Source organism: Pteropus alecto, unplaced genomic scaffold (genome assembly GCF_000325575.1).
Source record: "Pteropus alecto unplaced genomic scaffold, ASM32557v1 scaffold155, whole genome shotgun sequence".
NCBI classification, from domain to species: Eukaryota; Metazoa; Chordata; class Mammalia; order Chiroptera; family Pteropodidae; genus Pteropus; species Pteropus alecto.
Genome location: NW_006438113.1, coordinates 11,592,152 through 11,610,167, shown reverse-complemented (window position 1 = coordinate 11,610,167; position 18,016 = coordinate 11,592,152). Strand labels below are relative to the sequence as shown.

Sequence of the window (18,016 nt, the reverse complement as noted above, 5' to 3'; positions counted from 1 at the left end):
ATTTATAAGGTAACTTTTGCTATGTAAGATAGATTCAGAGATTTTGGAGGATGAAAATGTGGTCATTATTTTGCTTACAACACCAAGGAACTACGGAAGAAAGTTGGTCACCTTGCCCAGTTTAGGTGTCCAGGAAAAACTTCCAGGAGATGATCTGAGTCTCAAATTGAGTGAGGGAGGAATACAGAGGTGGCTGCTGAGTGGGTATCAAGATGAGTTAGGGAAAAGCATTTGAGCTAAGGGGAGCTATATGAGTATTTATGGAAGTGTGAAATAGCATGGCTTATTTATTATTTTTTAAGGAATCACAAATTAGTTCAAGATATAGTATGAAATAATGGAATGGAGAGTGAGAAGATTGGAGAGAGAGGTTTGATAATTGTGGGACGTTGCATACTATACTGCAGATCTTAGATTGTATCCTGTAGACAGTGACCTGACATTGGAGGATTTGAAACTGGGGAGTGATGTGATCAGATTTTACTTTGCATAAATCATTCTCAGCTGTCTAGAGGGAGAATAAGACTGGAGGTAAAGAGACAGTGAAAAGGCTGTTACTTTTGTTCAGGTATCTTTATATATAATTCAGTTGATTAAGTTTTTGGCTTAGATGACTGGCTCATACCATCTGAGATGGAATACAAAAAAAAGTTTTAAGCTATGTAAGGTAATAATAATACTCTCTCCTCACACACACATACATAGAAAGGAAAGAAGAATCTTGTAGAGAATTACTCTAAATTCACAATTACCTTCTCTCTAAAAGTAGTCATTCATCATCAGTAAGTAAGCAAAACAGTTTAGGTTGAACTCAGATTTTTTTCTATTCTTAAAAGCAAGCTTTTTTCCCTTTGGCATCCATTGCACATTACATAATATTGACTGGCCACATATTTGCCTTTCTCTGCCCTGTGGCTTTCATTTCCACTAAATGATTTAAGCAATGGGCCATTGTAGAGGTCTGTTCCAGTTTACTTTTTCTTCCTTTCGTTGTTCTGTGGTGATTGAACTGGTTTCTGGCTTGCCAAATAGTCCATTATTCAATTTAATGGATAGTATAATCTTGGCCACAGAAGGAAGTTGTTACTTCAAAATATCAAAAAATTCAGGCAGATGGTCGCTGATTGGGAGTGGAATTTGCATGTAGACATGGTATTTTTTCCTTGTGGTTTATGCAACAATTTAATGTATTGCATAGCTAAGGATTCCCGTTATTTTGAAAGATGAATGTGTGCTTGGTCTGGAAACTTCAAGGTAGTATAACATGTCTCCAAATATTTTCTGTTCAGCAGCTGGACTAAACTTTTTTAAAAATACTGCTTTCACTATGAAAAATTTAAGCAGTGATTATACCTTTTCATTAGGAAGAGTATGCAATAGAGAATAATTATAATTTGTACTTAAATGTTTGCATTCCACTAAGCAGAGTCGGGGTTATATTTTTAATATTTCTAATTGAAAATGGGGCACAGTCTGCTCAGACTAACTATGAAATATAATTGCCATTGTGGGGGAGGATAGAAACTTTGCTTTACCCTTGAGGTTTTTTTTTGGTTGGTCTAATTATCAAATAACCATGAGACAGATTATTAGCAAGAGAAAATGACCAATTTTAATTACATACGTATGTATGGGAATCCAGATAGGTGAGTGAGTCAGAGACTCCACATACATAAGAGGTTCTAAGACTGAAATGGAAAATGGCATTCTGAGGTAAGGTCCCTTGGGGGCTTCAGAGGGTCATTGCAGCATGTTAAGAAGAGCATTTCAGTAAATAGATGTTCTCCCTGCCCTATACATAAGTCAAAGGTTATCTCTGATAATTTCTTATTATGGGCAGGGCCCCTAATTCAAATTCATCTAGATAGCTGGAAGTTCTGTCAAGTCTGCAGGGTCTCAATTGCTTTTAGTTCAAAATAATCCCATTCCACTGAGACTCATCTTGGGGTGGTTCTTACTGAATCTCTACACCATGAAGTTCTAAGTTGATTTATATTACTTTTTGGCTATATGAAGAAAATGAGGTTTATCAAGAGATGGTCTGAATTTTTATATAGCACTGTATAAATTCACTGTAAATTCCCGGATTAGTAGGCACTATATAGATGCATCAATGACCACAAATTTGTAGAATGGGGTAAAAATAAGACTTATATTGATGCCTTTAGGGAGAATTGGATATTAGGACATAGAGAACCAAGGTCTTAATGAAAATACTGTTTTGCCCGGTAAACTCAGTCTATAAGAATTCAGTTGTTGATAGCATAGTATAGTTAATTTGACTATCTGATAATTTTGAAATGTATTAATTAAAACAATCTTGTTCATAAAGTGTTGCAAAATTTACAAATGGTTTCATTAAAGAGACTATAGAAATGAGAGATGATGAGAAAGAGTCATGGGTAGGAGGGAGGTAAAAGTTTATTAGCCTTTTGTTCTACTTTATGCCAGCTCCTTCTGGAAAGCTGTTATTTCCTGGGACATGTCTTATGTTTCAATTATTTCAGTAGCCTATAGGGCTTTCTATTGCAGATATAAGAGGCAAATAACTTCAAGAATATGAAATCCTGCCGCGGTCCAGCCACGACAGGATCCAGGGGGCCCCGAAGGTGGCAAGGCATCGGCGCGGGAGACAGTCGACTACACAACTCAGAGGCGGCGTGACACTGTTCCATTTTATTGTGATTTGAGTACAACTTTTATACTTTCCATTTTGGCATTTGATTATACTTTGTGGTTAAGATAGCAGGGAGTTAAATTTCTGTGGTTAAGCGAAGCAGAAAATCTTACAGAGTATATTATTATTAATATTCATGATTAACTAGTACATTCTTTTCTCAATTATTAGACCAGAAGTACCTGATGCAACAATCTAAACTTTTAATTCTTATATCTATTACGTTAGATACAGTTTGACTTAAGTAAAGGTGATAGATAGAGGTATTCATAACAGCAAATATTGGCTTGTGGGCAGACATTGTTCTTCTTTCTGCCTGAAGAAATCTTTTAATTGCTACTTTATTTATGCTATTATTTAAAGTTCAAGCTGAACCTTTCTCATAGCTGTTCAAAAGCTTCCTTGGTGCAGAATTGAGGAAAATATTTATAAAAATCAGTTTTACAAAGCTGCTTTCATAAACTAAGTTTTTGTTCCTTTGTTTTTTAAGCACCAAGGAGGTCCTGACCTAGCCAGCCTTTCTATAAAACTTAAACTACTATAAGGCACATGAATTCTATCTTTATTCACCATACGTATGCTATCTTCATTATAAGCTCCTGTATAAGGCAAAAGAGGATCAGGTAATCTTTTCATACTATTAGCCCCCCTAGGTGGATACCAGAGTTTTCCATTTATCCAGTAGGCCCCAAAAGGAGGCCCTTCCATAGTAGGCACAGGCTTATGAGTAAATTTCTTATCCTTTACTAATTTTTCTACTAACTGCATGGGAACAGGAGTATAAGCTGGTTCTAGTAATTCAGCTTGTTGTAATTTGTTCATAACATCTTTAAGAGGCGCGTCAAAAGGAATTTCTCTTAATAATTGTTCAAATAAATAATTGTTCTGGACACGTCAGGGTGACTGGAGCTGATTCCATACACAGGGAATTTACTATGTTTTCCTCAGAGCCAATTTTGAGGAAATCCACTTGTACAGCGTTTATACTTGCTAGAATTTGTGCTACCCAAATTCCCCCTATTAATAGGATCGTTCCTAAGAAACTAATTATCCCTAAACACATGCCACATCCTCGTTCTTGACGATGCATTCCTTGAAGCTTCTGTCCCCATCTCCGGACCTTGTCACGCAGGAGGGTAGAAAGAGAACGTGGCAAAATCCCTTTTTTCAACCAGTGAGTTACAGAAGCTCTGAAACTTTCCAGAGTAAAAACAATCCAGATTATTTTTCATTTCTTAAAGTTTATATCCATTGGAATAAAATTAAGAGAAGGTTGGAAATTCGAAGTACTATTTAGGTAGCTCTTTTCTCTTTATCTCTCAGAAGAGATTGTTCTTGTAGGGGGAACTTTTCTATAGGTTTTGGCCTTGATCCTGTATCTTTTGTTCCTTTTTAAATCAACTTTATTTAGGTATAATTTACCATACAATGAACTAAACTTATTTTAAGTGTACATTTAATCAATTAATGAGTTTGACAAGTGCGTGCATCCATGAAACCACATCCACAATCATGTAAAGTACTTTCATCACTCCAGAAGTTCCCTTCTACTCCTTTGCAGTTAATCTCCCTTCTACCTTTGGACACAGACTACTGTAGTAAAAAAGTATTATTTATTTTAAACTAAGATTATTTTATGGTTTTTTTTCAAAAATTATTTTAATAGATTGCTTTGGTTTAGGACTTTAGGGGCTTCTAAATTAGGACAGTTTTCTTTCTGTTGTCTGTAATGGTCTTCTCTGCTCTGAGGTTTCCTAGGGAAGATATTACTTGCAATTTACAGATGGGAAAACCGGAGCACAGATATCATATAGGCTCAGAGATTATATAGGACCATGTGAATTCTTGTTTGTTGAAAAGGGAGCTGAGTTGGAAGCCTCATGAGAGGAATGATAATATTTATTTTCATTTGACTGTATCTTTGGGTTATAATATGAAAATGGTTTATTTTAGCTCTTTTGTCTCTGGCATATTAGGTTGTGATGGATTCAGAAAGGGTGAAAATTAAGAGTTTAGGATTTGTGTTTGAGTGCTGAGTCTGCTCTTTGTTTTGAGTGCCTTTGACGAAATCACTTAAGGTTTTCGAAGTTTAATTTCCTTATCTGTAAAATAAAACTAAAAATTCAGAGTTGTTACAGGAATTAAAGGGAACGTATGAATGGGCAGAAGTCTGTTTAATTTTGGGAGAGATCTTATTGTTTGTTTCATCTTCATCTTGTGAGACTCTTGACTTTTAATTTAGTTACATGTTGGATGGTCTGATCAACTTAAAAAACAACCTCTAAGGGAACATAGAAAATGTCAAGATTCTTAAAGTGACTTCTAGTAATAACAAGAAAAAAAATTCTTAGATGCTCTAAATTAAATAAGAGCTAGCCAAAGAATGAAGAGAAAGAGAACAGTTAGTCTCTTAATAGTTGAGGACCAGCTGACAAAAGACTGCTCACATTTCTGAATGTATATTGGTGCTTTGGATCCAGGCATCTTCTAGCCAGACATCAGACGGGCCATTGCACCTTGCATAAGCATGAACTTTGAAGACCATTGCCCATAGCCAGTACTAAGGAGCAAACACTTCCTCCTTATGGACTCTGCATCTATCCCAGAACTAGCCCCACTTCACCTTATCCAACCCCTTATCTGTAGCTAATGTAAATTCTCTCAAAACAACTAAGTCTTTCTTTCTCCTACTTGATGTTTAAAAAAAAGCCCTTAGACTCCAGGACAGCAGACATGTTGCTGCTCGTGGTTTAGACTTCATGTCCCAGGACTTGGTGGTTTATGGCCCATAAACTCTTTCTTTTAAAAAGGCTTTCAGTTAAGTTTTTTGTTTAACACTACCTATTAGAATAAAACGTTTCCAAGGGGAAAATAGAGGATTGTGAAGTAAAAACTAGTCAATTTTTGAACTAGAGAAGAAAATAAAAACAAAAAAACAATTTATTGCCACACAAAACAAAATTACCATATAATCTTTCATAAATTCTATCTCTGGAGTACTCTTTAGGTAAAACTACTTGACTGTGAAGTCATATTCATATTTTAATAATTAACCTCTCTTGTCCAAGTTGCAGGATAGACATGTCTCCTTAAAAAATCTGCTTTATAGTCAATAATAATAAGGTTCTGAAGAATTTCTCTACAAAGCATTCAGGTAATTACTTTCTTGATTTAAAAATCTTTGTATATTCTCAATCAATTTAAGATTTTGTATTCATGTTAGAATTCCAGTATTAGAATTAGGCAAATCAATCTTGAACTCTATACATTATAGTTACTAAGTTAGCAGATGAAAATTTCAGCCTCTTAAATGATTTTAGTCCACTCACAATGGTTGTTACTAACGTACTGTATTTCATTGCTTATAACATGCCATCGGTTGTAAGACACCAGAATTTTATGTAGCAGTTAGGAAAAAATATGATTAAACTATGACATAATACTTTAATAATGCAGATTTTTTATTTTGTGCTTGTTGGCTAGACCATTTTAGTTTCCCTTGCAACATGTACTCTGATATTGTTCCTCAGAGGTCACAGTTGGCATGCACAGAATGAATCATCCTAAGATGTCAGTGGTTTTAGCAGGACTCTCTTTGGCTGTCTCTTTTCCTATTCTGTTAATCTGCCTGCCTGTATAGGTATCACACACAGCCGTTAGCTTCCACTAATGACCAGCTGATTGCTCTATTGTTATCAATAATACTCATAGCATAAATTCTTTCACATGCTGATGCAATTAAATTTGGGCCTCTTTGCTGGGGTAGGTAGTTTTGAGGCCGGCGTTTGAGGTTTGTTCTGAACCCAGGAGGACCCTTCATAGCTGTCTCCTTCCCTGATTCTCTCTGGTAAAATTCTAGCTATTCTATGGTTTAGCTTGTTACTCTCATAGAACCACTAGTCTCTTGATTGCTTACCTCCTAAATATCTATTATTTTTCATAAGTACCTTCAGGCTTGAACTTCTTCACCCCATGTTCCCATAAAGTCAGTTCCCCTGGGGAGAATATCAAAGCTTCTCTTTACTTATGGCCTGCCTCCACCCCTAGGTTAAACCTCTGCCACTGCCCTGGAGCTGGGAATGAGGACCTCTTCTCTTGGAATGACACTATTGCTTTGTATTCTGTTATTGAAACTTCACGCTTTGAGCAAGCTGGGGCAAGGACAATTTATAATTTAGAGGCTAGTAGATGTTTGATTTACTTTGGTGATAGAAGTCCAAGTCCTGAGGGAAAAGGACCCCAGAGTTTCCTTGTTTCATTCATTTCTAAGTAGTTGTTTTTTTTTTTTTTCCGAAAGAATACTGTTCAACCATGGAATTGTTCATACATGGTGGAGGGCTGTGTAGTATAGGTATTAAGAAACTTTCAGAAGTGTTATTTTTAAGGTTTTATTTATTCAGTTGTTGAAATTGATTTGTTTTCTTTTTTAAGAGCAGTTTATTTTTTAACTATTTTATGAATACTTAAATTCACATGGTTAACAATACTTGTTAGTAGATCTTTGACATCTATGACATTCTTTTTAAAAGAATATTTCAATCCTCTTTCTTTCCTGACTCAGATTATATTTATGAGCTTTATCCGGAATAGTTGGTACCAACTCATCAGTAGGTTTGCTATTCTTATCATTTGAATCAGGTAGGTACCAAGATAGGGCTAGTTGAAGGGCCAGTTGAAGCCGAGAACATTTGTTTCACGTAAGTTTCTATGGTAGAAGGATCCTGAGAGCTGTAACTTCTCAACTCAGGTTAAAAGCTAGAGCTGGTGTCATCTGGGGCATTGTGTCTCCCTTGTGGATAATTCTTGGCTCTTCTAGGTTTCAAAGCTCCAAGACTAGATGGTTCCAATGTAAATATTTACCATCAAGTTATAGATTTCTATATCAACTGTAATAAAATTCTTTCAGGTAAAGTTGAGACTTTAGAAGGTTTCTTAGTGATTTCAACACTTTTTAAATTCTTGGTATTAGTTTCACTGTTGATTTTGTCACTCTTGGGAATCAGAACTTTTCTTCAAGTGAATAGTTTATCAACGAAGTTCTGGAAAAAGGTGAAGTACAAGAGGCTATCCAGTAGTAACTTTATTTGGTCTTAGCATTTTTCAACCTATCATCAGAGAGAAAATAAATTGAACAGAAAGTAGCTAAATGATGCAAGTCCTTCTTTGAAACTTTGCTATCATGACATACTTTAAACTCCAAAATGATAACTGTTTAGCTGCTTATTTCTGGGAGAGGCCAATCTATACAGTCCTTCAAGATCTGCACTGTACAACTCCAGGGAGTAAAATTCTTATGTCTGGAATGTGGTGGCCCAGGGTCTGGCTGCCAGCAGAGCCCTTGAAGCTGGGAAGAGATCAAAAGGCAGTAGCCACCAGCAGAGATCCAACCAACCCCTCCTGCCAAATGCAGCCCAATTGGTGGGGCAAAAATAGATTTTCTTTATAAAACTGAATAAGCAAATGGTAACCAGTGGAAAACATTTAGAAAAATAACTTCTGAATAGAAGTGATTTGCTTCTCCTCATGTCCCTAAGTCTCCCTACTTCATTACTCTTATCATTTATTTAAAACAACAACAAAATATCACAAAACCTTGAGGTTAACTTCCAGCTACCATTGGCCATCAAAACCTAATGACTCTTAGAATTCAGTACTTTCTTCCTTGTGGGTTTTGTGACGAATTTTAAAGGTTAGGAGGAAGTATAGTAGATAGCGTACCTTAACTTTAATGCTTTTATTATCTCCAGATAAATTTTTGGAATTCTGTAGCTTGATCTTTCCCTGGATTTTAGTATTGGATTTCAGATAGTATCTGAATAAATATGTGGGTGCTTTAATTAAAGATGGTAGATTGAATACACAGATTTACCTTCACTCCTTTTCAAAACTCCACTAAAATGACAATGGGATTTTTAAAGAGATATAAATTCACAATAGCAACAAAAAGATGAAGGAAAAGGGGAGGGAAATGGAAGTACTGGAAATTTTAGATTTAGGAATCCGAAAAGAGAAGAACAAGAGTACTTCTTTAAGAAAGCTGAATCCTACGTTTGTAATGGTGTAATCTGAGAAGGAAACCTGGTGTACTCCTGTAACACACTCTGATACCTCTGATATGGAAATGAATTAACAACAGGATAAATTACTTAAAGGATTCTTTGAAAAATCTCTTTACATGGTCCTTCAGATTCCCTTCCCCATTCCTGGAAGAAAACTTAAAAGTTAGTCCCTAAAAAGAATATAACAAAGGTTTTCTGGAATGAAGAAACCTAGACATCATAAGGGCAGGTGACATTGAACATGGATCTTTCTCTAGTCTTCTTCCCTCATGTGGCTCTGAGAACATTGGCAGATAAGTTTTTACCCTCTAAGAAGAAAGTTGGTATTAATCTCTGGAGATAGCTGACATAATCTGAAAGAAAAGATCTACTGATATTAATCATTGGGATTTCCCCAGGGAATTAGCCTTGCTTTGCAGTGAAGATCACCATTTACATAAAACTTCCAATTAGCTTTTTAGCCACCAACCCCTATTCCCAATTATGAGCAACCAGTGAAAGATCATTAGATTTGAGGAACAATTTTAACATGAGCAATAAGTAAAAAACAAATAGAAAACAGCAATTTATTGTCAGTATTCTAATCATTTAGTCTTTTTAAAATTAAATTTGTTGAGGTGATATTGGTTAATAAAAGTATATGTTTCAAGTGTACAATTTAATAATAATAAATCATCAATATTTTGCATTATGTGTTCACCACTGAAAGTCAGGTCTCCTTCCATCACCATATATTTGACCCCCTTTACTCTTATCGACCCTCCCCCCTGTCCCTCTGGTAACCACTGAAATTGTTATCTGTGTCTATGAGTTTTTGTTCGTCTTGTTTGTTGCTTTCGGTTTTATATCCTACATATGAGTGAAATTATATGCTTCTCATTTTTTTCTGTCTGACTTAGCATGGTAATCTCAAGATCCATCCATGTTGTTGCAAATGGCAGTATTTAATCTTTTCTTATGGATGACTAATATTCCTTTGTATATGTGTCCCACATCTTCTCTATCTAAACATCTGTCGAAGGTCACTTTGGTTGTTTCCATGTCTTGGTCACCGTGAATAATGGGAAACAGTAACATAAAGGGAATGGAGTTTATGCAAGGAGAAGAAAATATTTGAAAATATATCACTAATAATTCTCAGAGAGAAAAAGAGCAAGTAATACATCTATAAAACAGAGAATAAGGTACTCTGTAAAAGGAATTTTCAGAAAACCCGAAAAGAGATCTTAGAAATTAAAACATGAGAGCAAATAAAATATTCCATAGCAAATTTGAAATGACCAAGAAACTAGAACTAAAAGAGATAAAACTTGAGAGAGAATAATAAAATTAGAGGACCAGTTCAAGAGTTTCAGTAATCAAAAGAGGTTCAAGTAATAGGAGTCCCAGAAGAAGAGATCAGAAAAAAATGGAGGAAGAGATATCACCAAAGAAACAATTCAAGAAAACTTCCCATAACTGAAAGACAGCTTTCTAAATCTAAATAGTGCAACAATTGCCAAGCATAGTGAGACCCAGGTCAAGGGACCTCTTTGTGAAATTTCTTAATAACGATGAAAAAATAAAATCAGATGGAAGCAAGAGGAAAAACAAGTTTCATACAAAGTATCAGTGGAAGTTACTAGATAAAGGAGAAATGATCTCTAAGTTTGAAGGAAAACAATTTTATATCTAAAATTCTACATTTAATTAAATTTTTTGAAAAAAGGTAAGAGAGACTAAAGACATATTCAGACATGTAAGGTCTCCAGTTTTTCCTTCCAAGCACATTTTCTCAGGAAGATATTGGAACATGTACTGTACCAAAGTGGGAAAGTACCCCTAAAAAATGATATCCAGGAAGTGGGACCTTGGAAGTGAAGGATATCTTCAGAATAAAGGCAAATGTACATCTGGAGATGACAGTATTCAGCAGGCCTAGAGAACAACCAGTCCAAATGGGAGTGGTTCAGAAAGCTCCAGGAGAGATTTCTTCAAGAAGAATATATAGAGCACTTATTAATATGTTTGAATGTATCGAGAAGGGATTTATATAAATGGAAGAAAATTGGAGGTGAATTGATTTAATACATAGAAGACTAAGCCAAAAAAAGGGTTATAAACTGGGGAAATTAGAGTCATGCAGGAAAGAAAAAGTAATTGTAGTGTACTACATAGCTGAGCTGTAATAGCATTTACATAGTCAAAGCAATGAGAACAAAATTATGACATAACTAGAGAGGACAAGATGAGTGTGAAAGAGCTAAACTTTCTTTTCCATAGTAGGAAGTCAGTATATGATACGTGAAGCTGAAAATTCAAGAAGGACTATAAGTGTGCTATTTAGGGAACGAGGGAAAAATAGCAGAAGGATCAGTTCAAAGTGATTACCTGAGGGGCTTGAGAAGAGGTGAGGTGAATTTGTTTGGGGGTCGAGGGGTGGAGGTTAGGGGTGGGGAGGGTGGTTATGGATTGCTGTTTTTTGTAACAAGTTTTTAGATTACTTAAAGCTTCAAATTATATGGATGTATAATGGAGAAAAATAAAAATTAGAGAAAGAATAAATTTATATGTTAACACCCATACCATATATAGTGAGGAGCATTAACCTAGTTATAAGTGAACATTAGTTCAACTTTAGCTCTGTGATCAAAATAACTATGGAATTAATAAAAGAGGTGTAAGATTTGTACAGTGAAAACTACAAAACATTACTGAAAGTAAAGAAAACCTAAACAAATGGAAAAATATCCCATGTTCATAGATTTGAAGACTTAACATTAAGATGGCACTACTCTCTAATCTCAAATTAATCTACAGATTCATCACAATCTCTACAAAATCTCTTCTGCTTTGTTTTTTATCCTACATAAATCGACAAGCTGATCCTAAAATTCATATGGTAATTCAGGTAACCCAGAAAAGCTGAGTCTTGAAAAGAGAAATAAAGTTGGAGAACTCACCCCTCCCAATTTTAAAAATATACTACAAAGTAATAGTAATGGAAACAGTGTAGAACTGGCGTAAGGATAGACAATGGAATAGCATTGAGAATCCAGAAATAAATCCTTACACTTACAGTTTATTGATTTTTGATAAGGATGTCAAGACAATTCAGTGAGGGGAAAAAAATATTCTGTTCAACAGATGATGCTAGGATAACTGGATACACACCACAAAAGAATGAAGTTGGACCCTGTCCTCATCATAGAGAAAAATTAACTCAAAATGGATCAAAGACCTAAATCTAAAAGTGAAAGCAATAAAACTTGGAAGAGAACATAAATGTAAATCTTCATGGTCTTGGATTAGGCAAAATATCTTTTGGATATGATACCAGAAGCACAAGTGACAAAAATAGATAATTGGATCATCAAAATTTAAAACTTCTGTGCTACAAAATGATAGTATCAAGAAAGTGAGAAAAAAAAATCCCACAAAATGGAAGAAAATATTTGCAAGTCTTATTTTTGATAAAGGACTTGCTTCCAGAATATATTAAGGATAAAGAACTGAATAATAAACAAATAATCCCATTTTAAAATGGGCAAAAGATTTGAATAGACATTTCTGTAAAGGAGATATATAAATGGCCAATAAACTCATGAAAAGATGCTCAATTTCACTAGTTATTAGGAACCACAATAAGATACCATCTCACATTCACTACAATGGCTATAATAATAATAAAAGACAGAAAATAAGTGTTGGCGAGGATGTGGAAAAATTGGAACCCTCCTGCATTGCTGATGGGAATGTAAAATGGTGCCACTTTTGAAAATAGTTTGGCAGTTTCTAAATGTGTTTAACGTAGATTTTCCATATGACCCAGCAATTCTACCCTTAAATATATACCCAAGAGAAATGAAAGCATAAGTCCACACCAAAACTTGTGCAAAAACTTATACAGTGTTCATAACAACATTATTCATCATAGCCAAAAAGTAGAAATAACCCAAATGTCTATCAACTAATGAATAGTTAAACAGAATGAGGTATATCCATACAGTAAAATATTATTTGGCAATAGAAAGGAATGAAGTACTGATATGTGCTCTAATATGGATGAACCTTGTAAATATTATGCTAAATGAAAGCCAGTTACAAAAGATCATATATTGTCTGATTCCATTCTAATGAGCATGAGGTTTCTTTTTGAAGTGGAAAAAATGTTTTAGAATTAGATAGTGATGATGGTTGCATAACTCTGAATATACTAAAGACCACTGAATTGTACACTTTAAAAGAGTGAATTTTATGGTATATAAATTATATCTCAAAAGTATTTAAAAAAAATAACTTGGAAGAAGGAAATGGAAAATAAATTTTGCCAGTTTTTTTACAGTAATATCTAAGATATTGCTTGGCTACTATTGTGTATATGTGTGTCTGTGTTTATTTTGGATGAATTGTCAAGAGAGGAGGAAAGATACCTTTGTCATCACTGTTAGAACAAACTTACCATAATCTCTTACTAGAGCAGGTGCGTGATGCCTACGTGATTTAGATGGAAAGCCATAGAGCTTCCACCTGCTCCCCGTCCTAAACCTCCTATGATCCAGAAATGTCCAGCCAAAAAAAAAAAAAGTCCTGGAAAAATGATATCTGAGTTTTACCATATCAACTACATTTTTAGTTTTCTCTTGTTAATACCTTCCTCATATTCACAGGTTATTGTGAGAATCAGATGTAGTTTTAGGCAGGAAAGGGCTTTTAAAGAATTAAAAACACGATAGAAATGTAACAATTATTATGGAACAGAATGATTCTCTAATTTGGTGACTTGTGATTTCCATTTAATTGGTCTGACTGACATATAGTGATGGTAATTCATTGAATGGTTTTTATTTCTGGGTATTTTTACCATCTTAATATAATTTTAAGATTTGGAACACTGCAGTGAGGGGAGGGAATGTTAGATTTTTGATGTAGAATTTGGTATCTTGTTATTGGTAATCAAGAAATATTTGATTAATTGAATTTGTCAGGCAAGGATTTGGAGGATAAGAAATTGTTGAGGCTGAGGCTAGTTGGAACCAATAGAGACCTCTTTGTTTCGAAGTATAAACTGACCAGATCCTTTGCAAGCTTTTACAATTTTTTCCCCATGGCTTACTTTGCCTCTGACACTGAGCTTTCTGATACAGCCTTCTCAGTTTCTTAGATTTATTAGTTTTAAATGAATCATCGTGGGGCTAAATTCAACTTAAGGTTAGCAAGGTTGTAGGTGGTGAGGATTCACCAAAGGCAAAATATACACAATGTATTCTGTGTGTGAGGCATCATCCATTCATTCCATTTTTAATGAAGACAAGGCTTTGGGAGCTTGGGTATTTATGTCTGTTTTCAGAAACAGGTGGTTGTGTGATTGTACATAGACAGATGTTTTGTTTTCCTGGGAATCAGTTGAGACTTAAGTGTAGGAACTTATAGCCTGAGCTAATTTCTAGGTGAAGAATGAAAATGACAAGTTGTTTACATGCTTGGAAAAATAGGTATCAACTTTCATGTTAGTTCCTTTTAGTTTTTCACCTCTTCCCTTGATTGCTGTGCTATATTTAAGGTCTTTGTGGCTTGGCCAAAGAGATAATGATCCTGGAAACCATTTTAGTGACAGGACCTCTATAGGTGATCCAAATGATCAGTTCTAACAGAACAAGGACAGTGTGATTTGTGGTCATGCATAGGCTGCAAAAAAGGGGAAACTCCTTTTTATTCTCATCAGATATATGGGGTCACTTCCATGAGGGAAACCAGTGAGTGCTGCCAGGACTGCAGACTCCTCTCTGTAGTTCTTGGATCACAATTCTCCCCACTCTGTCCGGGAGACCTCCATCACCATTGCTGATTCCACAAAATATACTCTAACCACACATTTGGATGGGAGGAACCCAAGAATTGGCAATGTAAAAGAATGCCATATCCCTTCTCGGTCTGCCCGAAATCTCCTTTGTAAAGTACTTGTAGAGGTGTAGCAGTACTTAAACGGGTCTATTTCCACGTGTAGCATGCCTAGTATATTCTCACCTTCACTCTGTATATATTCGTTCACTCATGCTGTTCCAAATACTCTCTTGTTCTTTTCTATTTATCTAAATCCTACCTATTTTTTAAAAGTCTTAATTGAATTTCTACCTCTTCTGAGGAACCCATTTTAACTTTTGTTTTCTTACTTAGCTTTACCAAGGATGTGTGCCTGTTTTCTCATTACTTTGTAAGTTCCTTACATATAGGTGTCATGCATTATTTGTATCTTGGCTGGTAGTTAGCAAGGCTAGGAACAACAGAGGTTATCGTGATTCTAGTGTAGCTATCTAATTATAAGCCAACATTCTGCAGTAGCGTACAGAATGAACTTTAAAGGAAACCAGATAAATGATCAAGAATCCAGGGAATTTAGAAATATTTGCGAACCGGCAGTGTCTCTCAGTGGACCCTCCTTCTACTAAGGCAAACCTGAGCAGTATGCAGCCTATAGTTCCACAGGAAAGTGTGAAAGGAGTTCTCAGCCATAAAAAAAAAAAAAAAAAAAAAAAGTTGATTTGAAGTTTTTAACTGAATTCACTTTAAACATAATTACTATTCACCCTAAGTTCTTCATTGAATAGTTTAAATAAAACCACTGCATTGTACATGCTCTACCTTGGCTAGTTAATCTCAATTTGTAGATTGTTTGTAAGTTGGATTTTTTTTTCTTTTCTTTTCTTTACAGGTTAGATTTTTTTTTATATACCATCTGTGTGCATTCTGTGTAAAGCCTCCAGATATTTTGAAGGATTAGATTATGTTTAAATTCTTCCCTTCCATCACCCCCATCTCCATGTCCAAAACAAGAGTGATGCTATTCATTTTAGAATATTATTTAAGACAAAAGGCATGGTAAAAACAACTAGTGGCTCCTTGGAGTGGAATTACCACATGCCACTCATTTGAGTCTGTCTTTGGCATCTGAGCCTTTGCATATACTATGTGAACCCTCTGTTCCTAAAAGAGCTTGCTTAGTAGGACAGTGTTGGGATTTCTAGCCCATTTTCTTCTGAGGTAAAAATATGTCAAACATTTCAGGATGAAGAGAGTTTTTTTGGGGGGGTAGGGGGCAGGGAGAGCTGTTGTATCCAAAGTGTTACTGTAGAGCAAAACCCGTTCATTTTCTCAACGGAAGGGAGGAAACAGATCATGCCAACAAAAATGCGTAGAATGGAATGAGGTGGAGAATAAAATGTGACAAGTCCCTAAAATCAGATGCATGTAGGAAGAATCTTCCCCATGATTAGCTCCACATGTTTTTTTTTAAAGTAGTATTGCTTGTTTCATTCTTTGTGTTTTTTAAAAAAATGCTTTTACTTTGTTCTCGATTCTTAAGTTTCAAAATCAGATTAAGGAGAAGCTTATTAGGAAGTCTAGAGCCAAAGGCATTATTGAAATTTACCAGCCCCCAAAAGTCAATATGCAATTACTATACCTTTTAGGCTGTTCCACATAATTAACCCTGCTGTTCGATACAAGGGAAGCCAAGGGAAGCCAAGGGAAGCCCAAGTGGTGTTGGAAACGCCGCAGCTCCTTGCTTAACCTTTCATGTTGTACTGCACGGTTAAAGAGCCCATTTATCTGGACCGCTGAGGAGTGGGGTCTGTGACAGCTTAGCATTTTCCAAGAGAAGATTTTCTTCTCTCTCTTGAAGAACAATGTATAGAGTATTGCCTAGTTGAGAGAGAGGAAGAAGAGACAGATAGACAGACAGACAGACAGACATTGTTTTGAATTCGACTAAAAAGGAAGTACAGAGGCTTTTACATTTGCTTTTTCATATCCTATCAAATTAATACTGTCACATTTGGGAAATTTTTTGCTCTGTTTTCTTAATAGATCTCTTAGAATTATATCTCATGTAGATAGTAATTGTGATTTTTAAAGCAAATATATGTGATTTACTTAAAATCAAGCCACCTTGTAGCCATTTATAATTTTCCTGAACATTTTGTTGAAGGTAAGTATAATTTTTATTTGGTTACATTTAGTTGTAGGAGAGGTGTTTTTTTTTCTTTCTATGAGACTATTTATTTGCCCATTATTTTTTCCAGCTTTATTGAGGTACCATTGACAAATAAAATTGTAAGATATTTAAAGTGTACAGTGTGATGATTTGATATATGTTTACATTGTGAAAGGATTGTAGGAGAGGTTTAAGAATAGATTTAAGTAAGCTTGCTGCCTACTGGCATATTTAAGAAGAAATTGTTGGCAGAGATTAGATCTCTGGATGTCCTTGTCTGTCAGGAAAAGCCCTCTGTGCAGCCAGTAGCTCCCATAAATGTTAATGTGGCACTTTGCAGGGAGGCGAGGGCCATCTTATTTCAGTGCACGATGCTGGGGAAAGCCTGTCCCTAGGTATGCGTGGGTGTGTGTGTGAGGGCCGCTGAGCACTCTGTCTCTCCAGCTGAAGTATATTGCAGAGCAGATTTGCCTTTTTATTGGGCTCCAATGTGGGGAATCCCTCCTACCCAGCAAATTTGTTGATATTCCTAAATGCTGATGCATTTTCAGCTCTAAAATGATAATGTGCTTGTTGGAGTGAGGAGCAAAAAGCACATAGAAAATGATTTTAAAACACACATCAACCAGTTCCTAGTTGTATTTTTCACTTGATAGAGCTAGCTGTGCAGGCAGAATCTTGCTATTGTCAAGGGAATTGGGATTCCACATAGTCCAGGGATTACCCTTCTTTTCCTTTACCCAGGGCTCCTCCTGCTCTAGATATTAGCATGCAGATGCAGTTTCATGATCCAGCAGGAGAATTTCCCCAATTTCCACATCTATCATGCAGTCAGTGAAGCAAATGGTAGTGGTGGCCGCTCCAAACAAACCTGGCAGTGCTACTGCCAGAGTTTTCTAATAACTTTGGTGTCTCTGCAGCAAGGTTAGTGGTTGTGTATTTACTGAAGCTAGACTTTCTTTTTCTCTTCTCTCTCTGCCTCCATTGGTACCCCCACCTCCCCTCTTGCCCCCCCCTACACTTAGGTTTATAAACTTGCCTGTGGTATATAGGAACTAGACATGCATTTAAAAAATACATTTTAAAGTTTTTAAAAATGTGCACAGTAGAAATAAATCTCAAAAATATTCTCTGATTATCATGGTTAGTGGAAGATTAAGGAAACAGAATATAAAATAGCCAGATATTTTTTAGGACGTCATACTTACTTAGTAGGCATTTGTCTGACATTAATGTGTTGGCATATAGTCCAGAATTGCAATTTTATTCACTTTTTAGTGTTTATTTAAAATTCTCCTATTGGCTCAT

The 18,016-nt window shown here is 35.5% G+C and overlaps 1 protein-coding gene across 2 annotated transcripts in view; it reads left to right on the top strand.

Moving 5' to 3' along the window:
- MCU (mitochondrial calcium uniporter) overlaps positions 1–18,016 on the top strand; it is a 158,466-nt gene that overhangs the window by 57,071 nt on the left and 83,379 nt on the right. The window lies entirely within an intron of this gene.